The 27,150-nt window shown below is 35.6% G+C and overlaps 1 long non-coding RNA gene across 2 annotated transcripts in view; it reads left to right on the top strand.

Moving 5' to 3' along the window:
* The first annotated feature begins 10,917 nt into the window (after window positions 1-10,917).
* The window catches only part of LOC145297629 (uncharacterized), a 178,008-nt gene continuing 161,775 nt past the window's right edge, over window positions 10,918-27,150 (top strand). For both annotated transcript variants that reach the window (XR_013870290.1, XR_013870289.1), the window contains exon 1: window positions 10,918-11,099. This is a non-coding gene — a long non-coding RNA (uncharacterized LOC145297629). The remainder of the gene's footprint in view (window positions 11,100-27,150) is intronic.

Here is a 27,150-nt window from a genome sequence, read left to right as displayed (position 1 = left end):
GTTGCTGCTGCGTTGAACATAGAACTCAAACTATAATACACAAGATAACATTGTTGCCATAGAAAAGACAATATAATTCTATTTGTTTGATGAAAGCTGTTTTTTTTTTTTTGTTGCAGGCCATCTACTAGTTGGCCAGTTGCGTACAAATCCCAAGAGCAATAGGAGTCTTTTATAATATCTAAAATTGACACAATGATCAGCAAGTGAGATTGGTACAACTCATGCTCTCTACTGATCCAAGTTATGGTAACAGGACCATTGCCAGCACCCTCAAAATGTAAATCTGGACGGTTCAACACTTGAGGGTACAGCTCAATGAAGTTTCTAGCCATGGTTATGGTCTTTGGTATGGTTTCAAGTGAGGGCCACATCATGCCATCTCACATCTTTGAAGTCGGCTTGAAAGTCAACACCAAAGTTTACCTGGAGGTATTGAGGATTGTGGTAATCACCTAGTGCAATCAGATGGCCAATGGCAGACCCTGGGTGTGGCAGCAAGGCTTGACGCTAGCCCACAAGTCTAAAGGGGACCAAGGCTTGGCTTCAAAAGGAGCGCTACGATTTTGGACTCTTCTCTTACTGGCGCTACTTCTCCCCGACCTGAGCCCACTGGACTACTTTGTTTAATCATACATCAAGAATATCACCAACATGACTTCCCACAACACCTAAGCTAGCCTGATCGCCGTCATCAGTCGAGTATTTGCCTAGCTCCTTGCCCACATTTGTAGAAAAGGCATGCTCCTAGTTCTGGACCCATATCGAGGTGGTGATTGAGGCTGAAGGCGGTTACATTGAATAGATGTCAGCTCTACTACATAATCAAGTTACCTGAATTTATTTTTTTCAGTAACAGTTTTAAAATAAAAAGCTGTAGTGTTGTTTTCTTTAGGGCAATAAATTTATTATTCCACTCTGTACTTTTCTTTGGCCTTTGGGTTAGGATCTAAGTGTAGTATCTGTATATATAACAATATTTATGAAAAAAATTATTAAACCAATTTGTGGACATATTTTATTATTTTCAACCAACAACCACCATTTTCCCCCATATTTTTAATAGTTTTGTACCTAATTTGTTTTAGATGTAATTTTTTTAATATTTTCTGTAAATACATATTTCAAAGTGTAGTACCTGTTCTGCTCAAAGATGGTACAATATCATGGGCGCTGCATACGTGCCAGATGTCCCTAGAATAATTTATTTTAACTATGCATTGTATGTAATCCTTTCATAGTTATATAATTCTCCCAGCCAAGAAAAAATATGCAATTAGAGGGAACATAAGTCCTACAAAGGTTTTAGAGATACATTCTCATTACCCTGATGTATTTTGAAACTACATTAATCATAGTAATTTGTTAAGTATGCTTCAGTTTGTAATAAAACTTGCACAATGATATTGAGCAGGGGGGGGTCGTTTTGTCCATAAAACGGAAACATTTTAAGCATAACAGCAATATTCAATATTTATCAACTAAGCTTCAACTCCTACCCCATCGCCACAATGCTGCATCACTGTGCCTGTTTTACAAATATTTTAATGGAATTTGTTCTCATGAACTCGTTTCACTTGTACCCCCTCCACATGCATATCCCCGACAAACCCGTTTAGCAATTCACTGTTGTTGTCCCTAAATGCCAGAAAGCTTTCTATTCTAATAGTTTCTTCCCTAGAACAGCTAGACTTTGGAATTCCCTTCCTGCTGCCTGCTTCCCTGGCTGTACTGATATGAAGAAGTTTAAATGTAGCATAAATAAATATCTTGTTAATCTTTCCTAGACGTGGCCCCAAATAGTAGCCCCTTACATCCAAGTGGCAATATGCTTTGTAAGGTGTGAACATGAGTTAAACAAAAAAAAAAAAAAATTCGAGTACACCTGTCAAATTTTCATTATTTTTTTTAAAGTTTAATGGTACACAAAATAAATTATATTCTTTCAAAATTGCAGTTTATTAAAACTAGCATATATAGGTGCTTCTATATATAATTACAAACAAAAATTATTGAATTTCAAGTAAAACAAATGGTACCTACATAATTGTCATGTCCAACATAGTAACTTATACAAAAATTATGAAAAACGATAAGGTAGAAAAATAATTAATAAAAAAAGAAATTTGTAAAATCACTGTTACACTTACTAAAAAAGAAACAAGTTGACAGGGGAGATAATTAAGTTCTGTTGCTTACGTCACCTAATGAACGTAATTCAAAAAGTCGGACAAATTTTATTCCCCCATCTAAACTTTATCGAAAACTGTTTTTTATTAATAATTATTTTTTTATTTGGATATGTTACTATTTGCGACATGACAATTATGTAGGTATCATTTGTTTTACTTGAAATTCAATATTCTTTGGTTATTATAATGTAGAAGCACTGATATATATGTTCCATCTATTTTTTCATGGCTGGGAGAATTATATAACTCTGAAAGGATTATGTAGCAGACGAACTTGCAACAAGCACACCAGCAGGAGTTAATTCTCATGGCTCGAGATTTGAAATCCATTTTCTCCCTGGCTTGTTCAATAACAAGCCAGCTCTCAATAACTTGACCAAGTACATGAAAGGCAAAATCAGCAACTCTTCCTTCTGTTTCTCCCTGGTTTTCACTGGCAGCAGACATTCACATGAGTACCACAAGCCAACATGGCTATCGTCAAAACTTGCTTCCATGTGCGCTTCACACACATATTCTTTCCAATCACAAGACACCAACCCCTTGCTCATCTCTACTATCGGGCACATTCTCCTACAAAATGTAAACACATAAAACACTTTTCTCTCTCTTTTAACAGGCCTGACCTATATCTAACCTACATCCTCACATCACAAACTCTTTTCACGACAACTATAAATACAAGCATTCACGAACACTGAACTCTCCTACTAACCCGTTTCTCTCTGGTACACACTACTAACGAAGATGACAAATAAAGTTGTTTTTTAAATTAAGTTTGTTAAAAGGAGACTTCCTTTCGTTGTCTTCATTATTAACTAAAATTACATACAGTGCATAGTTAAAGTAAAATAAATTGTTTGGACCTATTAAAATAAGCTCCAACGCTATTGATAATGTTTACTTATTTATTTATGCTTTTTTTTTTATTATCACTAACGTTTACATTCATGTTGAAACATGATGCAAACCATAAATCTATGGGCCCTGTCAGTGGGGCATTAGAATATGCCGACTGCCCCCCTGCAGAGGGTAAAAGTCCCTCAATGGGGGTCCTGGATATGACCTTAAACTGTATCTAATGGTGAGGCCCCATCCTTTAATTGCCATTGCTCCCAAGTCCACTCTGACCCGGAGTGGTAGTACCTGTTAGGGTCCCAACTATGGGTTAAATAGAAACTGACTTGCATAAAAACAAATATATTCTATTAAAAAAATTTTCTTCAAAATCACCAGATTCGGTATTAAATAACCTGAAAAGGGTTGATATGCCGTAAAACAAAAACACCCAACCAACCAACCATAAATCTATGATGCTATACCAGAACTATGATTATTTCCTTAAATAATACTTTATGATCTATTTATAACCAAGTCCAAGTAGCTTAATTGGTAGGACATCAAATTGAAGATCTCAAGGTTTTGGTTTCAATTTTCGATCATGGCATTTGTTTTAGTCATGTACTCTCTTGTGTTTTCATTTTCTAAAAGTAGTTAAAATCTCTGATAATTTAGAATGAAACAAATTTTGCTATGTATTTATTACATACTAGCGGGTGGAAAGTACCCGACTTTGTCCGGGTGTAAAATATGCTTAAATATGATATTATAATTTCTCCAGATTTCGTATATATTATTATAGACTCGTGATTTCAAAAGTAAAAAAAGAAGTATTTGGGTGCCATCAGCTAGAATCGAAACCGAAAGCAAAACTGTAGCATTCGAAGCTGGTGACGTTACCACTGTATAAATGTGACATACATATAAAGTGATTAAAAATTAAAAATAAACTAAGATGAATGTACAAAATGCATAACGATTTTTTTCAGTTTTAACCTATTTTTGATCCCTTAATATCTATTTTAACCGGCTAAAGACCCATAAAAGAACAGTCTGCAAAAATCCAATCATTTGAGACTCCTAGCACTGCTCTGCGACTTTTAGTTTCAGAGAAGATAGAGGTTGAAAATACGGAGACAGACAGACAGACATTTAGCCTTTTATATATTAGATTTTTAAAATTGTGACTGACGAATGGACAGACAGACGGACAAAAATATCAAGCATTTTTTTTTTAAATTTATCACAGCATACATAACATCTATCATTCTCAATGGTGGTTTTTGAAGAAGATGAATTTTAAATATTTTTACATCATCATGACAGTCACGAGTCAACATCAAATTATGAATTGATCTTGCACGTCATGCCTTCTGCCGATTTAATTGCCAACTCTGGTGAAAATCTGGGATAAGACATAACAAAGATTTACCGAGTGATGGTGCGAATGGCCCTCCACATACCAGTGAGGCCTGACCAATGAAAGTACAAGACATTAGATAATTGGAAACTTTCAATCATCACTGCATCTTTCTGTGTATCTGATGGCAGTACTTCCTCTCAAGAAAAAATGAATAAATAAATAAATTCTGTTGCAGCTGCACTTCAATTTCTTGTTCTCTCTCAGCGGAAGAGAAATCCTTCACGGCTGAGACAATTCTTATTTTTGTTCCTTTTCTCCACATTAAAAAACGACCCTGGTGTCTAACTCTGTCCCGTAGCCAGAGTAGACATCTTGTAAGAATGAGTTCCTATTTAAAATGGTAAATAGGAACTCATTCTCATAAGATGTCTACGCTGGATGGGTCACACTCTTCGCCGGCAACCAGGAGAGTTCATCTGCGAACCAATTGCCAAAGTCTTCTCCAGAGTTAGAAAAAACGAATACAAAAAGAAAGAAAGAAAGAAAGAAAGAAAGAAAGAAAAGTCATTTCTAAGGGAAATTACTGTTTTAATTTCTAGAATTGTCTCCCTTTGAATTACAACCTGCTGCTTTTATTTTATTTTATTTATTTATTTATTTATTTTGCTTTCGTATATACCAAATTCTGAAGAAGTCCCCCATTTACTTGCCTCCCCCTTTAGTAAAAGGTCGGATTTTGATGTGAGGAAAATCTAGTTTTTCAAGAATGGACACTCTGGATTTGGTCAAAAATTTTAATTGACTCAGTCTAGAAGAATTAATTCTGACCGATGGTAAAACAGATACTACATTTTGAATTAAATTATTTATTTGCTAAAATTAAAAAGTACAATTTTAACAAATTAAGTACAAGATTTTTTAAATATATGAGTAGTAGAGGAGTCAATGTTGATACTATGTCTTTCTTTCTCTTAACTAGTAACATTCTGACGAAATTGAATGCCTGGAGAGAACTTGAATGCCTACTAGGCACTATTCTTGAATGTCTTATGTCTTTCAGTACAGGAGTTTGTCAGGACAACCTGGTATTAGGATACTTCCCCCTCCAAGTAAACCTTGACTAAATATTCAAAATCACATAGTATTCACATATGAACATCGACGTTACACATTCATAGACCAAATAAGATTTCCTCAATGTGCCTACCTTACACGAGAAATGGTGCATCTTCTCCAAATGATGTTGTCTTAAGTAACAGCACTAAGTTGGATATTCCACCAGACTAGATGAATTCTTGTCTTGGAATCCAGTAAGACTAACAAAGACCAAAAGAAAGGTATAACATATTTAACTGATCAATTAGTGGAAGGAAAATTAATATTCTTTATTTCTTTACTAACTCAACATTTGAGAATTAAAAGAGATTTTTTTTTTCATGGAAATCGCTCCAGACAAGGCATGAAGCCACGTAATGTAACGAGCTCACAAAAAACGAAAGATGTATTATCACAAAGATAGGAGATGTCTATTGACCTTAGTCTTGAAAAAAAAAAACAACTAAGGTTAAAGGTCAGAGGAAAACTGTCAGCAGCAACAGAATTCCAAAACTTGAAAGAATGATTAGAATGAGGTATCGTAACTGTAGGGGAAAAATAGTTTAAGTGAAATTAAATTTATCTGCCCCAAAACAAAATAATAAAAAAAGGAATAAAACAAAAATGACATCCCATTCTCGTTTAAAATGCACCACATTTATTTTTCAACAAAAATAACAAGATAAACAAGCAAAGTCCGATCGGTAAGAGTTCTTGAGAAATCATTATGATTCGAATGTTCAAAGTAGGCGGAAAAAATCCTTTGAGCAGTTATTAAGATTAAAAGTTCATGTTAGATGAAAGTCTTCCGTTGAGATAATAAGATTAGAAGGTGAAAGTCTTTTGTGAAAATAATGTTCTTATTTCAAGCTTTGTGTTTTAACTGGTGAAGTTCACCTTATTCAAAAGTCCCATGAGGAAAGTAGTCCGTTGTTATTAATTCTTATAGAAAATGCACAGAAATGGGTGCGTGTGTGCATAAGTGTGAATTATGGCGTATGTAATTATGGTTTTGACAGTTTTGAAAACAACGATGAGGTGAAAATGAGAGGCATGTTCTCGTGTCACGTCGGAGCGAGAAGAGAGGAAGAAAGAAGGGAAAAAGAAGGGAAGAAGAATGTTTTGTTGCGTTTAAATACTTTTTGAACCAGCTCCAGCACAAGGTTGCTGCTGCTGGTGTTTGGTTTTTGGAAAAGTATTAAAAAAAGACAATCTTCTAAATTTTCTCATTGGTCACTTGCGTCACGTGGTACTGTCTTGAACTACATCTGCCAGAAATATGTCCCTTTTACTTTTGTTATTGTGAGAAAAGCGTGTGGGCGAATTTGAAATTATGTCGTTGCTGGAAGAACTTATTTTTGTGTAAATGCACGGGGAAATTAAAATTAATAAACGTTCGTTTATTTACGTGTGAGCGTGTGTATGTGTGTGTGTGTGTGTGTGTGTGTGTGTGTGTGTGTGTGTGTGTGTGAGTGAGTGAGTGACAGCACAAATACCCCCCCAGATTGAAAAAAATATATAAAACTGTTTTTCTCTCTTTTTTTTTTTCAATATCTAACGTATTGCTTAAAACGTTTCGGCCAATGTACTTTCCTGCCGGTTTCCTTTTGGTAGTCGCGTCGGCATTCTGTACAACAGTAGGTTCTCACTTCTGCAAGTCCAGCACTTCCAGCCACCAGCTTCTCTGATCCTTGACATCTGGCTACCAGCTTTGGTTCCCGTCAACGTCCATCTACTGGTTTCCAGTGCCCACCGATGTGCAGCTACCAGTTTTCATTAACCACTGACTTTCTGCTATCAGTTCCTGTGCCCACTGATGTATGACTACCTTTTGCAGTGCTCACTGATGTTCAGCTAGCAGTTTCCAGTGCCTACTGACATCCAACTACCAGTCCTAGCGCCCATCAACATCCAGTAACTTGTTGATACCTGGCTACCAGTTTCCAGCATCAGATCCTGTTGTAATGATATTTTGCTTTGTCTTTATAAGGAGGGGAGAGGAGTTCTTAGCATCTATCTTATCAGGAGAGTTCTTATATAAGAGTTTGTGTGAGTGTCTTAGTGGGTGTGTATGTGTGACAATTACATTTAATATACATATGTGACGAATGTGACGTACCTGTTTCTTCTGGCTCATTCTTCTGGGTGGATTTACCAACATCTTGGAAGCTGGTTCTCTCAACAAAGACACTTTCGAGACAAACACAAGTTTAGGCCAGTCACAGGGTTTGATCTATGTGAAATCATGACCTCTAACCCTTCCTTGCACCTGCAAAGTTCGCTAAACTATCGTTTCCCACGATTCATCTTTGTCATTCTGTCAGCTAGAGAAAATGGATATTAGATAAACAGATAGCTAGATAGATAAACCCAATTCTGAATAATTATTTTCTAACCGGCGTTGCCCGGCGATCACATAACACTGTCTATACGACCTAGATCAACCCGAGGCACATCAACCTGCTTTAGGGATGCATGACTTTCAATTCAGTGAGATGCCTGTTCTTGCTCCAGACGATTCTCATTCACGATCTCCATTGCCATACATTTTACCTTTATTCTTAATAAAAAATAAAACATGATACCCTTTAACCGATCATCTGCGTTTGTCATCTCTCTTTGCTATTATTGTGCCTACCTTTTAAGTTGTACGGTCGATTGGTACTTTTTACCTTTTGATCCCCTGCAACAGTCACTTAAATTATTGAAAGTGGAAAAAAATTTGGACATTTTCTTCCAAATAATTTGTTTTTACTGAAAAAAAAAAAGAGAAAATATTTATTAAGATACATCATAAGACGGTCGAAGGTTACATCGATCAAAATATTGTGAAAATAATGCCCAAGATGAGAATATAATAAATAAATAAATACACTTAAAGATATCATTCCATTGTTTATCTTAAGAATCTTTAGTTCTTTATTCTTTTACTTGGGAGTTACCCACTTATCAAAACTTGAAAGCCACTTGAGGATAAAGGTTAATGAATGTAAGATGATAGTGTAGTAATTACTAATAATAATGTAAATTGGGTAGAGTTTTATTATTTATGGGGACTGCTTATAGGACTCATGGCGGAGTCACTTGTAGCAGCCGAAACTTGCTACAATCACATCAGGAGCTAATTCTCGTGGCTCAAGATTTGAAATCCATTTTCTCCCTGGCTTGTCCAATCACAAGTGAGCTCTCAATCACATGACCGAATACATAAAAGACAAAATCACAAACCCTCTGTCTCTCTTTCCCCCTGGCTTCAACTGGCAGCAGACATTACCCTGGAGCTTTGGCCCCAGGCCGAACGCGAGTACAACAAGCTAAATCGCAACCTTCTAACTCCCATTTGTTTCCATGTGCAGTAAGCACATGAACTTTATTTATCATGCTTTATCATGCTACAAAACCGCTCTTGTTGATACACCGACACACACACACACACACACACACACACGACAACATGTAAACACACTGAATAGCTTCCCCTTTCTTTCTCCTTTAACAGGCCTCCCAGCGATTACTGACTACAAACACGTGTAAACTGAACTATTTTTCTTTCAACCAGCCGGCATGATATTAAATCTATCTTTACACAAGATCACTTCCACCTACTACGTTTCTCTCTCATACTCTACTAACAAGGATGACAAATAAAGTTGTTTATTAAATGTTCAAATGAGACTTTCTTTTGTTGTCTTCATTATTAACTAAACACTATATATAGGATACTGGGGTGTGAGTCGGTGTTCACCAATTCATAATCAGAATCCATTGTTTTTAAAGATCAAGGTTGCAGGTGCAGAGATATCAATAAGTCGAAAGTGGTAGAGTATCACTGGGACCGTTAAAGATAAATTTGACAAGATCTCTGATTTATAGAAGGGTTCCACCGAGGCACATCCACATCCACGTTAATTAAAAAGGTGTGAATAACTCCAGAAAAATAACAACATTCGACAAAAGACTCGAGATCGCTGTACTGGGATGAAATAACGACATTTATTAACAAGTTTAAGAAAAAGTAATTCAAATCATTTCAACGTTAAGGGATTTTGCCAAAAGTGTTCATTAGAAAGTCTTTGCTAATAAGTGTCCTGTAGAAAAGGCAAAAAGTTTATGATTACAGATTTTCATGAACAAAGGGACACACGTGGTTATTTTCTGGAGGGAGGAAAAAATCATTAGTTGCTTAAGTGACATGTGTGTGTATGTGTGTGTGTTCAGTAATAAGAAAACAGCAGTTCAAAATAACTTGTTGAAAAGAATTAATTCTCACTCGATATGGTAACTTTCCATGCTGAGAATTTAGTTGCATGACGCGCACAGTCATGTTGGTGATTTAACGTCCCACAAGATGAAGTCGGGCAGTATTGATGTTTACTTGTAGAACTGCATCCTGGACTGATTTGATTTTTGCGGACAAAACCTTATATACCTGTGTTCTGTGTATCTGTTGTATCACTGCGCGTGAAAGTAATGTAGTTTCTTTATCATATGTGTGCAGATGGGCAAATTACGACATTGTAAGCTTGCGCGTACTTCATACGTGTGCGTGTTGAAAGCAGTGATTGCTATGAGAATGTCTCCGTCAAAGATTTATTCCGACCGTATATAGCAGTCACCACATACTCAACAAGAACTTGTTTACATTGAATTTGAAGGCTACTATGCTGTATTTAACCGGGAAGCATGCCAGCAGAACAGTGTTCCACAGGCGGACAGTTCTGGGAAGGAAGCTTTGTTCATGGAATCTGCGTTTAGATGTAAGCACAGATAGAGAGTGGGGTGGGGATCGTTTATAGTAGTTGTAGCTAGTTGAGTATTTTTTGTGAAAGTTTGACAAGGAGAAACCATATATTGGAGGTCAGTCGAGCACTTGCCATGAAAATAACGATAGTTTATTCATACATTTCAAAATGACTAAATTTGGAAATGAGTTTTAAAATATTGAAAAAATTTTTGAGTTTCTCATGAACTCTGATAAAAATTGTGAACATAAAAAAAAAATGATAAAAATCTTTCTTTGTCAAAGGAATACGTTTTCATAAAGGTGAGCGTTTTTTTTTTTTTTTTTTTTTTTTCTTGCTTTAAAAGTGGTTTAGTTATTATTCATTATTTATTAATTATTTTTCTGTGGGAACGCAGTCTCGTTTCGATTTTGACGTCGGTCGTGATTCATCGGCCTTTTCCGACTGTTTACGTAAAGCTGCGTCGCAAAAAACAGCTTTGTCTGACACAAAAATTGAACTGGTACTAATTTTTTTTAATATATAAATAAAAGGAAAAATCCCTTATCTTGTTTTAAAAAAAATAAAAATTTTAAATTAAAAAGAAAATTCGTTTTGATGTAAATCTCATTTTCTCGTCAGCGTTTGTGACTACATGGCGTTTTCGTATTTATTTCCGTTAAGACTTTGACAAAAACAGAAAAAAAAAAAAAAAATAATAATAATAATAATAATAATAATATTTTGTGAACATGGACGATAATGTTTCAGTTAATAATTCGAGCGTTAAAAGATGTTGAGTGAAAAAAACAAAATCCGTATAAAGGAACTTTGAGAAAATGATGAAAACAAAAATGATTGAAAGCAGACGACATTTTGAAAATGGCGGTAAGTTTCTAATTTAAAAAAAAAGAAAAAACATTTTAAAAAGAATTAAAAAAAACATAAAACAATTTTTAATCGCCTTTTCAAACAATCTTTTTAAATCTTTACTTCTATAAAAAAATATATTTGTTTTCAGGCAAAATTTACTCCTAAAATGACTGTCAAATTTCATCGACTAGTTTTGTTTGATTTTCCAAGCGATGAAGGCAAATTAATCCATTTTATATGTTTTGTTGTTGTTGTTGTTGTTTTTGTTTTTATTTATTTATTTGTAGTAGTGTATTCACGGGGCCATTAAATGTAAATTTAACGGGATCGCCGATTAATAGAAAGGAATCAACTCTCTTCCTGATCTACATCAATGATCTTCCAAAACACATACTTAAATCATTCGTTGACATCTATGCTGATAACACGACCACCTATGGCAACACATCAAAGGCCGTGAATGACAAAGTTCTCTCTGATTCTCTCTCCTCTGATCTCGAGCGCGTGGTACAATGGGGGAAGAGGTGGCTGGTTACTTTTAATGCATCTAAAACCAAGCTTCTATCTTTACAACATTAACGTTCTGATCCCCACCTGGTATCAATTGAAATGGATGGCTCTCGTCTAGGGGAGGCTTGTAGGAGACTAGGATATATAAATACCCCAATCCCGTTACAAAAGAATAATGAAACGAATGGAATTGAAGGAAACAAAGACTCAATTGATGAATAAGATAAACGTCGTTTATTTGCTGTTGAAAGAATGAACGTTTTAGTTATAACATGTGTTCATGTCCGCGCGTGTGTAACCAATGTTTGTTGCGGGACTGGTGTTGTAGCAAGAATAGGAAATATTTATTCATCTCAAGTTCGGGTCACTATCGTTTGTTCGCGCGTGGGAAGAGAAATAAATGTTGGTGTGGAAATTGAGAATGATAGTCCAGCGTGTAGACAAAGAAGAGGATATGAGAGTTGACATCAGTTAGTAGTCAGCTACACGAAGGTGTTCTCAGGCACCAGTAGTAGATAGAGAGAGAAAGAGTGGGAATGTGTACATACAGTCTGTTAGCCCGTGCTCCATACATAGTAGTAAGTGGGCGTGACGTGCGCAAGCGTGTGCCTCCCGAAAGGGAGGCGGCTGGTTAGCCCAACCTCTCTGGTTGAGAGTTGGTCCTAAAAGAATTAGAAACAGCTTGTCTCTTTGTTTTATACTCGTTTCCGGTGGTCATTTGTGCATGTGTATAATTCCTTAGAAAGCAGAAGTGACGTCGTCCATGTGTGCGTTCGTGCGCGCGTGTGTGAGTACATATGTGTGCGTTAGCGTGTGTGTCTATACACGTGAATGTGAGTGTATGTACGCGAACGTGAATATGTGTACATGTGTGACGTGGGCGCGTATGTGTGTGTGTGCGTATGTATATGACATAGCTTGAAATGTGAATGTGTGTTTTTGTGTTGAGACTTGAAAAAGGCTCGTACAGCCTCCATGTTTTGACAAGCTTCTGGGATTGACCTTTACTCCTGACCTGAAATCGTACACGTACATCAAGTCTGTGGCTAAGGTCGCTGGAAAACTGCTAGGATCCTTCTACCGCTCCAGAAGATATCTCACTGCTGATGCAATTCTCTATCTATATAAAAACCAAGTACGTCCAAGAATTGAGTACTGCTGCCATATCTGAGCAGGAGCTGCTAAAAACAGCCTATCCTGCCTTGTACAAAATACTTGACTGTTTCCTACCTGACTACAACTTGGATGTCTTCAAGTCCAACATAAACAAGTTCCTGTTGAACCGCATCCTTAAATAAGACACTTTATCAGATCTCCATTACTAGCGATTACTACAATATTGTCCCATTGATTACTGTACACACAATAACCCTTGTTACTGTATTCATACATGAGGGAGCATAATATAGTTTCATTTTCTTTTATATGTGCTGTAGTTTGTATGCGTTTTTCATACGTGTGGGTTTTTCAAAGCAGTGATCGCTGTGAAATGTTCTTGCCGGGCATTTATTTTGGCCAGGCATAGTGGTTGCTACATATTTATTATTATTATTTTCTTTTTAGTAAATGGTATTTTACTATTTTTGGCGATTACATATAAACAGATTGAAAAATATTCGCCAAGTAAGAATTTTGGCATTATGATTTTTTTTCCTGTTATTTTATTTTTATAAAATAACAGAAAAAAATGAACCAAAATTTTCATAAAATAAACTAGTAGATTTTTAATTATGTGAGAAGTCAAAAAATATGTGTGAATTTAAGTTGAATTGATGTTATTATATTTTATATTTCAAAAGAGAGCACTTATGCAAAATACGGACTGTGCTGAAATAATAATGTTATTATTTAGAAACCTATTCTTAACATGTGGAGGGGGGGTGTTAACTATTCTGTACTTTCATTTAGCAATTTAATAGCAAAAGATACTATAAAATTTGAATTTTACTTGAAAATTCTATCTAAAAAACAGCACGGTCCATATTCTTCATAAGTACCCAAAAGAGTTTTAACAAGAGCACAATCATTACCAGTACTTTTTTTTTTCAGAAATGGATATTGCTTTTCTTTGGAATACATTAATGATTTGAATTTAGATTATTAGGGACCTCCAACATGCGACACAGATTTACTCTCCCTATATATAATATGATGTAACTCTAATCTAATTCAATATTATCATCATAACTTTGTACCATTTAAAAGAAGAAGCTTCAAATAAACTAGTAATTAAATAAGTTACACTATTTTGATACCATTTCAGGATGACATCACAAATGATGAAGATCTGAAATACACAGATTGGTAGAACTAAGTAAGTGGAATAGTTAAAGTAACATAACATAACAAGTATTGTTACAGTACATATTTCTCTATCTCACCCCCAAGCCATTGGTACATTCTCCGATGGCTGTCAATGTACATAGGTGAACACACAAAATATTTCACACTGTCCGGTTGAGAAATAGTGAAAGAGAAAGAAATAAAAACACATCATGGGCCTTCACTGGGTAGAATGTCCTTTAGCCCAGGGATTATTCTGCCCCAGCTGTTTGAACGTAGTCTTTCAGCCATAGCGACTTCATTTTCTTTCTATTCGAGCACTTTTGTGTCACAATTTTGCTGATGTTGGTTGGGGGCGGGGGGTTGTCAAAGTTGACAGGATCATAGGTGCTGACAGCTCATGCAATACTTGTTGTATTGATGGGGAGGTCGTTAGCTGGTCATTAATGTCACTGCTAGGTGCGAGCACTGACTTCTCTAGATCTGGTTCGCCGCTCTCAGGATGTGCATCATGCACCGGTGTTGGCATGGTGGCAGCAGGAGCATGCTGCTTATCATTAGGTAGCGTAATATCATATGGTTGTTTGGTTGTTGTAGTAATGCCATGACCAGACATGGCTTGGGTTGATGGTTTTTGCTGGAGCATCAGGTCGTTATCAATCATGAGTTTATCTCTGGGAGCGTAGAGGGGGACGCACTTCCGGAGAAATTTTGTTTCGGAGAGTCATCCTACCTGATCCATCAATGTGTACCACGTACTGATTAAACTGGTGCACTTCGATCACCTGACCGATTTGTCCTATTTAAGTGGTTGGGAGCTAGTTTGGTTTTGGATTCTGACCAAATCCCCCACAACCAGAGCTGGTAGATGTTTTGTATATTCAGCAAGTTGCTTAGCAGACTTCATATGCCTGTTTCTCAGGGCTTCTTCCCATGACAATGTGTCGCTCCATGAATCATATGATCTGTAACAGCCAAGTAGAATGGATATGAAGTCCTTTATGGGCAACCAAACATGCACATTGCAGGAGATAGTTTGGTGTCCTTGTCCAGAGTGTTCCTGTATTGCAGTATTGCATGCTGGAATGCATCAGTGTTGAGTTCTCCCTCTGAGTCAGTATTATCAGTGAGCAGTCATTTGATGGTTTTGATGCCAATCTCAGCCCTGCAATTGCTGTGTAGCAAAGCAACGGATGATAGGTGATGATGTACACTCCAGTTTTGTAGGAACTGCTTGGTGGCTGATGCAGTGAACTCTGATCCTCTGTCAGAAGACAGCTCGTCTGATATAACAAATTTGACGAATGTTCGCCGGAGAGAGTCTATTAGACCAGATGCCCCACCGGAGGTTCTTTCAACTATGAACCAATTGGAGTATCTGTCAACAATGACTAAGTAGTTGATACCTTTGTAGTGGAAGAAGTCAGTACATCCACACTGAAAGGGATAGGCTGGTGTCGGTGATGAGGTGGGTTGGGAGGATGCCATCCAGTTGTAGTGATTGCAGTTGTTTCAGGTAGCTGCGACAGCCGGAGTGATTCCAGGCCAGAAGACGGATGCTATAGCTCTTGACATCATAGATGAAATGCCTTAGTGTGCAGAATGGAGTGCATCAAGGACATCCTGTGTCAGAGCAGGGGGAATGACAATATGCTGTTTGTATACAACAACACTGTCAAAGGTCCTCATGAAACTGGTGGTACCCACACAAGGACACAGGTAATGCACTGCAAGATTCTGGCATTCCAGATTTGATAATCTCAACAACCTTCACCCTGTTTTTGTCACTGTTGGTGGCGATCCGAACTCTGTCCCAAATGATCAACTGTATCAAGTTGATGGATGATAGAGCACAGTTCTGGAGAGACTCTTCCACATCGGTGTCACATTCACCGCTGTGTCATATGGAGAAGAGAATGGTGCGGCTGAGGTCAGGGAATTGTAGCAGATGAGGAATGTGTTCCTCATGATCGGAGACAGATGTGATGTCATCCACCAATGGCATCTTTTGGAGTTGGGGAGCACTGGTTAGATGGCGAAAGATAGCATCTGCTGCACAATGTTTGGCACTTTCTCTAATGCATCAGCCACCACTAGCACCTCGCCTTCTATTTGAGAATAACATGATTCAGATGAGTGTGTGAAATGGCTGCTAACAATGGTAACCTTCCAGTCCTCATGACAACCTATGGGACACCACCAGTGCTTCTGGGAGAGTAAAATCCACAACCATTTTTTGATCAATTAGTGGCAAGGCAGGTGAGCTTGGACTTGTCAAAGATATAGATGCCCTCCTCAATCTCACTGAGTATGACTGCCTTGGACTCCAGGAACAGGTTGTCTAGATGGGCATTACTCTTTTACAGTGGTTGCTGGCAGTCCTGAAGGTGGCTTTAGTCTCAGTACATCTATTATGTTGGAAGCAATGGAAATAGTGATTTCTGTATGCAATGGCAGCGGCACATTCTGGAGAGAACCATGTCTGGCTGTTAGGTTTTTGCTGGAATTTTAATGTAGGCAAATATTACATGCCCATGTTGATCTTGGGGGTCAGATCTGGATGTTAAATTAGAATATTCTTTAATTACAAACTCATCTAGGGAATAGGTCAACAGACTTGGTTAGAGCAGAGCAGAGAGGGAAAGTAAGGAAGAAAAAGAAGCAAAGAAATATTTTTTTGTAGACCATGAAAAGGTAAAGCCATAAAAATTATCCACTAATATGGCACCAAGAAACCCCACTAGAAGCTACTGCATGGTCCAGAATCCATTCACCAAATGGCAATACAGCAGCCCCAGTACTTTGCACCTGCTGATAGGACAACCTCATTAGTGGTTAGTCCAAGGTTTGGGTCCCTGACTCCAGCATCCTTACTAGTGACATGGTTACAAGGATAGAAATAGAAACAGAAAATTTCTGACATCTCAGGCTACTGCTAACGCAAAATTCTACCAACCTCAAATACAGCTTTTCTTCTCCCTTTGTCATAAAAATTATGCATTCTAAATGAGGACTGAGAGACAAATTAGGAGAAGGTAGAGTTACAGGAGCTGCCGAAAAGGCATCCACAATGCATTGTCTATTCTTCCTGATCTACATCAATGATCTCCCAAATCACATCCTAAGATCATTTCTTGACATTTATGCTGACAACACTACTATCTATGGCAATACTTCAAAGGCAGTAAACGATTCTCTCTTCTCTGATCTTGATCACGTGGTGCAATGGGGAAAGAGGTGGCTGGTTAATTTTAATGCATCTAAGACCAAGATTCTATCTTTCTATTATCAACGCTTTGATCCCTGTCTAGCATCAATTGAAATGAATGGCTTTCGTCTTGGGGAGACTCCATATTTTGACAAACTTCTAGCTCAGACCTTTACTCCTGATCTGAGATAGAACATGTACATCAAATCTGTTGCCAGAGCTGCTGGGAAAATGGTGGGATCGTTCTACTGATCCAGTAGATATCTCACTGCTGATGCAATTTTCTACCTGTATGAAAGCCAAGTATATACAAGCATGGAGTACTGTTGCCACATCTGGGCAGTAGTTGCTAGAAAGATCTTATCCTACCTTGACAGAGTTCAAAAAAGACTTTATAGCATAGTGGGGGATGCCCCTTTCTCTTCCCTGCAACCTCTTTCTCACAGAAGAGACATTGCGAGTTTGTCTCTGCTTTATCGTTATTTTCATGGTAAGAGCTTGTCTGGGCTCCAATCTATGGTCCCCCCCTTGCCAAACTTTCATGAAAAACACTCGTCTAACTGAAACCACTGTCAATAATTTCCCCCACTTTTTATCTGTGCCTAAACCTTAATGTAGATTCCATGAACAAAGCTTCTTTCTTAGAACTGCACGCCTATAGAACTCTGTTCTGTTTTCCTGCTTTCCAGCTGACTACAATTTGGTCGTCTTAAAGTCCAACGTAAATAAATTCTTGATGAACCGTCCCCTTAAGTAATCCAATTTATCAAATTTTTATGCTATTATCCTATTGACTACTGTACACTCAATAACCCTTATCCTCGAGTGACCTCCGGGCCTTGATAAGTGGTGACTCCCATGTAAAAAAAAACATTACCGATATATTATATAATATATATTACATATAATATATACATTATCTATATAAATATTATAATATATATTATTTATATATATATATATTCTTTATAATATATATTACATATATATCATTATATATATTATATGATATATCAGATATATATTATATATATTATATGATATATATGACATATATTATGTATATTATATGATATATATGACATATATATTATATGATATTTATGACATGTACATTATATAATATATATATATATATATTATATGATATATATATTTATTATGTATATTATGATATATATATATTATATGATATATGTATGTTATATGGCACATATATTATGTGATATATATATATGATATATATATATATAGATATTATGTTATATATATTTATTATATGATATATAGATATTATATAAATATATTATGTGAAAAATATATATGATATATAGATATTGTATATATAGATATTGTTTGATATATATATATATATATATATATATATATATATTCTGACATATATATGATATATATTATCTAATATATATATGATATATATTATATGCTATATATATTATATAATATTCATATATTATATGATATATATTATATGATATATATATTAGGTTGAGAAAAAAGTTATTGCGGAATTTTAAACTTTGATTTCAAACAATGTATTTTCAAATAATTTCTGTTATAATGTAACAGTGTTGTTTGATGTAATGGTGATATGATGGCAGAGATGATGATGATGATGATGATGATGGCAGTGATGATGATGTTGATGACGGTGATTGCAATGGCGGTGATAATGACGGAAAGAAAGAACATTGTTAGGAAAGGTGGTTATGATTTCAATTCAATACACACAGCCACTTAATTGTGGATATTGATAAAGATTTCTGTTTTCTGTCATGATAAACGGCCATTGAAAAAAGAACACTAACTGAAAATGGGACATTCTAATATAAAGTTATCTAAAAAAAATGTCAGATATGGTGTCTTTTGACAATTTGATAAGTTCATCTGAATAGGACTTCTCTGTTAAGAAAAGCAGTTAGCCAAATTCTGGGTGGTCAAAAATTATTATTAGGTCACCTGAAATATTGGTCAGATGTTATAAGTTTCTTTGGATAAGGAAAAACAAGATGGTGGATACAAAGTCAAGTGTCTATTAGTTATTGTCCAGGGAATTTGATCACCCCAAAAAGACAACCAAATTATTTATTTTTTTATTCATATGAAATAGCACTTGAAAAAAAAACCTTTGGTTATGCAAATGAAGGATTGGTCCGCCCACTTGAGTAATGGTGAAAGGTAGAAACCCTCCCACATGATGGAGAGTGAAGGCAATGAACTCTACTGTTAAGAGTGGCAGATTAAGGAAGAAGAAGAAAAGGATTTTTTTTTTTTTTAGCTTAAAAATTTCAAAAGACTGCCTGAAATTGGTTTCTGAGAATATAAAATGGAATACTGGGAATTAGAGACGGAGTTAAGCCCACCTGATGAAAAGCAAAAATAGCCTCAAGGACACATTCTGTTAACTGCCTGAGTCTTTCACACCAGTGAGAGAGAAGCCCCTGTCTTAGGACACACGCTACTCTAAGCCCCTAAATGTACACTGTGCAGAGACAAGCCCCCAAACTTAGTGTTATTTGCCATAACTTTACTAATGGAAGCCGTCCCCAGAGAATTTGTATTTAGAGTCATAACTTGTGAAAGATCAGAGTTTTGTAACTTTCAGTGAATAATTATTTTTTTGTTTATAAGGAAAATGACCACCATTTTTTTTCTTTATTTGTTGATTGCCAGTCGAATTGAAGGTACAATTGATTTCAGACCTACCCTGATGCTCAGATAATGAAGACACAGACCAAGCCATTGTGACAAGAGAACTTAGCATGAAGTCAAAGCAATATACAGCTGGCCGAAGTAAACAGTGTTGCCACACAGGCTTAGGGTTGTGCACATTTTGTGTGTTCTGAGCATATGAGCAGTATTTTCCAGTGACCAGTAAGGGTCTGGTCACTCTCAAAAGGTCCACCACTAAAAATGTAGCCACTGGAACTTAGGGTTAGGACGCATTTTCTTGCCCATGTATAAAACAAGGATCTGCTCAGAGTGGTGTTATAATACAGATTCTGAACTTTATAAATAATTTTAAAGAACATTTTTTGCTCTATCTAATCGTTTCAATTACAATCATTTTAAAACAATTATATCTTTTTCTGAACATTGAGTAGAAGATGGAAAACAAGCAAATTCACACAATTTTCTTATTTCAATTCAAGCTAGGCCAGAAAAGCTGCTAAAACAATTTCTAATATCAACGAAGCATTTAGCTCAGGAACCACTACTGAACGCACAGCAGAATGCTTTAAGAAATGTGATAGCTGCAGCGATAGTCTTGAAGATTATGAGTGTAGTGGTCGGCCATTGGATATTGATAACAATCAATTAAGAGCCTTAGTTAAAGCCAATTCATACATAATTGTTAAAGAATTTGCTTCTGAATTAGACGTAACATATACAACAATTTCCAACCACTTGAAAAGGATTGGAAAGACAAAAAAGCTCGATAAATGGGTGCCTCACGAATTGAACAATAACCAAAAGAAATGCCATTATAAAATGTTATCTTCCCTTCTTTTACGCAACGAAGGGTTGTAACATGTGATGAAAAGTGGGTTCTTTACGATAATCGGTGACACTCAGATCAGTAGTTAGATGCTGACAAAGCTCCACAACACTTTGAGTTGCACTAAAAGAAGGTAATGCTGACTGTTTGGTGGTTAGCAATCGGTCTCATGCATTACAGTTTCAGTTTTGACTTCATCGCTATCAGAACATAAGATTTTTACATTATTGGCATAAATACACTTTGCATTGGCAAAAGTGTGTTGATTCTAATGGTGCTCATTTTAATAAATTTTTGTTTGAGCCGAGATATGTTCAGCAGAATTTAAAAGTTAAAAACTGCAAAAACTTTCTTGTCAACTTGATATATTATATGATACATCATATATTATAGATATATATTATACTAGTGGGAGGGAGGGGGCATCTTTGCCCGATCATAAAATATGCTTAAATATGATATTTAAATTTGTCTAGATTTCTTATATATTATTATAGAATCGTGATTTCAAAAGTAAAAAATAAAGCATTTGGATGCCATCAGCTAGAATCGAAACCGAAAGCTGGTGACATTTCTACTGAACCAATGTGACATGCATATGAGCTGATCAAAAGTTAGAAATTAAAAATAAACTAAGATGAATGTACAAAATGTATAACGATTTTTTCAATTTTGACCCATTAAAAACTATTTTTACCGGCTAAAGACCCAGAAAAGAATGGTCCATAAAAAATTAAATCGCCACTCTATGACTTTTAGTTTCAGAAGAGATAGGTTTTTAAAATATGGAGACAGACAAACATACATACATCCTTTTATATAATAGATATTATATGATATATATATTATATATAGGGATCTCTAATATAATAAAAATGATAATGATTTTTCAACTCTACAAAAAATACAGTGAAGCTTTGAAAATGCAGACAATACATAAAAATTCTATACAATAACACAAATCCCCTATATCCGATGCAAGTTCTCCGGATATTACATTTACCTTTTAACCGGTATGATATCTTCCTATATAAGTTCTGGCAAAATTCACTCTCCCAAACAACACACATATAGAGGGGGGTAGCTCAATACTTACTCCCTCAAGTTTTTTCTATCATACACCGAAGCCTTTTTTTCATAGTAATAACTTGCCCCAATGACAGGGATTATTTGATTTTTTTTTGTAACTGTTTCCTTCTTTTTACCACACCTCATTTTCAATGAAAATAATAAGCAGCCCTTTACAATCATCACTTGACTTTGCAATTCATTTCATTGGTTATTTTCTTTCATTCCATTAATCTATTATTCTCTCAACTTTCCATGATTTCCTAATGGTTTGATTGCATATTCTTGAATTGGAAGCCATGTTTAATTTCAGAAGAGTTTCCGATAGGTAGCTATTCTATACAAGTCCTGGAGATGAAGAATTTTCTGTGGGTAGCTGTTCTGTACAGATTCTGAACTTTATAATTTTGCAGGTAAAGAGCAAAAGGTCCTTCTCATATTGACACAAAAAAATATGTGCTGAAATACTAAAAGATTACATTTTTATGGAGCAATTCTGGTTTCTGATTGGTTCATAGCAGAACGTGAATTAATTTGATTCGTCATTTCCTATCAGCAGCATTTATAAATAGAATCTTCCAACTTTCAGGCATCATACCCACATTACATATTAAAAATACTGCAACACATATCAACTAATCCTATATGATATTACAGTTAGCACATCAGCTGTCGATCTAGTAGAATAGAAACCATATTACATGTCTAAGTAGGCCCTGGTAGTAAATGGTAGAATTTGCTGCAAAGTTTTTGACAAAGAGTTTGGTTTTGTCAGATGCTGACGAGATTACCTCAGGTCCATTGATGATGGTTGGGATAGAGAACCTGCTTCTGTTCAGGACTGTTTGTTATTCACCAAACTGGTGAGAACGAAGCCGTTGCTCAGCTACTTTTAACTTGATGTACTGAACATACAAATCTCTTGCATTTTTATTACTCTTTTACAGTGATTGCTGGCAGTCCTAAAGGTAGCTTTAGTTTCATAACACCTATTTCATTGATAGTAACGGAAATAGTGGTTTCTGTGCACAATGGCAGCAGCACATTCTGGAGTGAACCATGGTTGGTTGTTAGGTTTTTGCTGGAATTTCTTGGAGGGTATGTAGTGGTCTGCACCAAAAATTAACCATTTTATTGAATCTGATACTATAGAAGACACATTCTTTTAAACATGGAATACAAAGGTATATCTGATTTAAATGTTTGAAAGTTATCCCAGTCAGCCATAGAGTATCGATATACAATACGATGAAGAGGTACATCTGAGGACTTATGTTTTGTTTTTATTTTAACCAAGAAAACTGAGTGATCTGAAGATCCCAATGGAGATAGAACAGAAGATGAGCAGTTCTGAGCCAGTTGTAAGAAAAAAGTCTAGAAGACTTGTATTTTATCTGTCAGTGTTGGGCATACACGTGGGTCCATGAGCAATTTGTGTTAGGTCATAAGCAATAGAAAAATCATTACTATCTCCCCTGATCATCCATCTTGTATGAGTGAGCTAGCCATTCAACATTGTGACTATTGAAATCTGCACAGACGTGAATGTAAACCAAAGAATGAGCAGACAGAATGTGGTCAATTTTCTCAGAGATATTCTCAAAGATAGTAACTCTGTGATTATGATGGTGATAGAGAACAAATTTGAACATGGTGCTGTTATATCGCATATCCCTCCTTATCTCCATGAATAAACCGGAAACCAGCAATGGCGATGCTAGGACAAATCTGTTCGTCGGTACAACGCAAATTAACACAATAAATACACATGACAACTTCAAATCCCATTTCTTTAGATACACACATCATTAGAATAACTCTCACCTTACTTCAACAAAGAAAACTGCCAGAGAAAGCCGCACAGCAAAAGAAAAAAACAAAATACAAAACACAAACATCACAGTAAACGCAACTCCTAAGCATATAAACACCAATATATAATTCACAAAACATTGCAACCTCACAACACCAACTAGCTTATATTCACAATTTTATTAGCTTCAAATCGATATAATACATGCATACATATACCAAACAGATGGTTCACTACAACACATTATAGCACGAAAAACAAACACAATCAAAAAGCAAACTCAAGCCAGTGATTAAAAAAACTTTCTTTGTTCCTTACTATGTCTGCTTCATGACTATAAAAATACCAGCCTTTTCGACAACTGACGGATCGGCCCTAGCGTGGCGTGCTATGAACTCGCTCCGTTATCAACGAGCATCCGACCCCTCGCCAATGACATCAGACGCAGAGCTTACTAGGCACAACCAGCATCTCCCACCGCTACCATCTCACCCGCGATCTTGATACAAGCCCCTTTCCTTCTTTGGCTGATACCAAATCATCACCTCTCACCAACCCCGCGCTAAACAACATCAGCTAACAAGGATCGCCGTACACGCTAAGCCACATTTTTGCCATCACCGCCCTGCACCCAACCAAACCCAAAGAAACTTTGACGAGTTTATCTCAACGCCCGGCCAACCATCCTAATGATGACGCCTTAAATCTCTGATTTGGTGAGAAATAAAACATATATATATTTAACCTTACTCGGTCGTCTGTATTTTTCTTGCAACCATACGCTTGTTTATTTCAGTGCTGAGAGCAAGTGCTACTCGGAAGCACATATACAGCAATTTAGGATCATCTCTAGAGATTTCCCTACCACATGGAAAGGCATTTTTAATGTAGGCACATATTCTATGCCCATGACGATCTTGGAGGTCAGATCTCGATATGAAATTTGAGTATCCTTTAATCGTGAACTCATCTAGGGAAACAATCCAATTACAGTTTCACACAGGAGCAATAGGTTAGGTTTGGTTTCCTGCAATTGGATTTCAACCTCTTGATGGTTGGAACGTAGGCCCCTTATGTTAGAGAAGGAGATCTGGTAGTCTACTTTGGGAGTTAGAGTTCTGGGTTTAATCTTGTTTTGTTTTTTGAGATGTAGTTATAAATTTTATGTGGTTTTAATCTAGTTTATTTTATTTTTTTAAATTTCAGTAACTTTTAATAATTCCTAGAAGTAATTAACTTTTAAATCTAGTTTTTTCAACTAAAGTAAGATAATAAACATAATAAAGGTGGTTGAAATACAATAAAATAAAATATAGCATATTAAATATTTAACACTGTCTTATCAAGCAGAAAATAAAGAACAAATGAATAAAAATGAAAACAATAAATAAAGTATAACGGCACCCACCCTTTCTCTTAAAAACGATTAATTGCCAAAATTGTTCTCAGTAGTTTTGTGTGGATGTGTTTGACCTTTTAATCTGAAGAAATTATTCAGTGATGTCTACTGACCTACTTTTCCTCCTTCTCTTCCCTTTTCTTCTCTCCTCTTTCTCTTTTTTTTATAGTTTAAACACATGACTTTCTTAACTTCAATGTTCTATATGATTAGATTTTCGTCTTCATTTGAGAATATGACTTTTTGAAAGAAAGATAAAAACTTATTTTCTGTCACCTGATGAAAGTCGTTTTGTTTATTGTTATAACTAAATTAGACTGAAATATAATTTTGATTTTGTAACAACATTAACATGATGTTTATTTGAATATAAATAAAGGTATATCTTGCTCTTTTTTATTAAGCACTATTATATAAATTTTGTTAAATTCATTGTTTTTTTATCTTTGGATATCCTTAACCTTGGCAGTTAAAGCCGAAATTATTGGCCCCCTTTCAATTTTTACGTTTTTTTGGAGAAAAAAAACAAACATTTTTTCACTAATTATTTTTATTAAAGTGTTGATGAACATTTATAGCACCCATCTACAAATCTCCTGAAACACTTTTAGTTTATTATAAAATATTCAAAATAAATATTATTAATGATAACAAAAAGCAGATGAATTCAAATTTATTGGCACCCTTTGCCACTTGCAAAGTCTTTGTTTTTAATAACAGCTTCCAGACGTTTTCTATACAGCATTACTAAATTCCTCCACACATCAATAGGAATATTAAACCATTCTTCCTTAGCGATATCTTCTAATTCCCTCAGTTTCCTTGGTTTCCTTCTTTTCACATTCGCCTTCACCACAGCCCACTTTCCGGACTTTGACTTGGCCACTTCAGGACGTTTATTTTATTATCCAAAAGCCATTTCTTCACCGATTTTGCCGTGTGTTTTGGATCATTTTCCTGTTGGAAGACCCAGTTGGTTCCAAGATTAAGGGCTTCTGCAGAAGGTTTCAGATTTTTAGTCAGTATTTTAATGTATTGATCTTGCCTCATGATGGCATCCACAGTGACAAGTTTTCCAGTGCCATTGGCCGAAAAGCAACCCCAAAACATACGGTTTCCTCCGCCATACTTCACCGTAGGGACTGTATTCTTTGGGTTGAAGGCTTCTCTTTTCTTCCGCCACACAAACGACACATTTCTGCTGCCAAAAAGTTCAATTTTAGTCTCATCTGACCATAAAACTGAACCCAAAAAAATCCTTGTCAATAAACTCTCGTGCAAACTCTAAGCAGGCTTTAACATGTTTCTTGGAGAAGAGAGGAGTCTTCCTTGCTTGGTACCCCTGAATCCCGTGTGACTTCAATGCCCTCCTCAATGTCGAAACAGAAATTTCAATACCTTGATCGCTCAATTGTTGGACTACTTTCTTACCAGTAGTTTTCGTGTCTTTTTCCGCTTCTTGAATGACTTGTCATACAGTTCTGGGAGAAAGTTTCTTTTTACGGCCTCGACCTGTCAAGTTTTGAATCATATTGAAAACACCATACTTCTTGATAATGTTTCTCACTGTTGACACAGGAATTTCAACACACTTAGAAATGGATTTGTATCCACTACCTTTCATGTGTGCATCCATTATTTTCTGTCTAACATCGAAACTATGTTCCTTAATTTTAGCCATCTTTGCAGTCTGGTGTTATTGATAAAGTGAAGGATTGACTAATGCACGTTATTTATAGAAGGCTTTGAAACGTTCTAGAATATGATGCAATACCCAAATCATAATAAACAAGTATTATTTTGCATAAAATATCGTGAATTCTACGATAAAAATCATTGGTGCCAATAAATTTGAATTCGTCTGTTTTTTGTTATCATTAATATTTATTTTGAATATTTTATAATAAACTAAAAGTGTTTCAGGAGATCTGTAGATGGTCGATATAAATGTTCATCAACACTTTAATAAAAATAATTAGTGAAAAAATGTTTTTTTCTCCAAAAAACGCAAATATTGAAAGGGTGCCAATAATTTCGGCTTCAACTAATATATATATATATATATATATATATATATATATATATATATATTGTTGTTTTTTGTTTTGTTTTGTTTTGTATTTCAAACGATAGATTCGGTTAACATTGGCTTCACCTCGAAGCTCGATTTTTTGTTTATTTATTTTAGAAAGTCGCCCATAATTTGTTTGGACGTATATATAACATTTTTAAAAATTTATTTTTATTATTTTTAAAACAATAATC

This window comes from Euprymna scolopes, chromosome 18 (genome assembly GCF_053919585.1).
Source record: "Euprymna scolopes isolate OS-2025 chromosome 18, ASM5391958v1, whole genome shotgun sequence".
NCBI lineage: Eukaryota > Metazoa > Mollusca > Cephalopoda > Sepiida > Sepiolidae > Euprymna > Euprymna scolopes.
The sequence above is the reverse complement of the archived record's forward strand: the minus strand, read 5'-3'. Positions and strand labels throughout refer to the sequence as shown.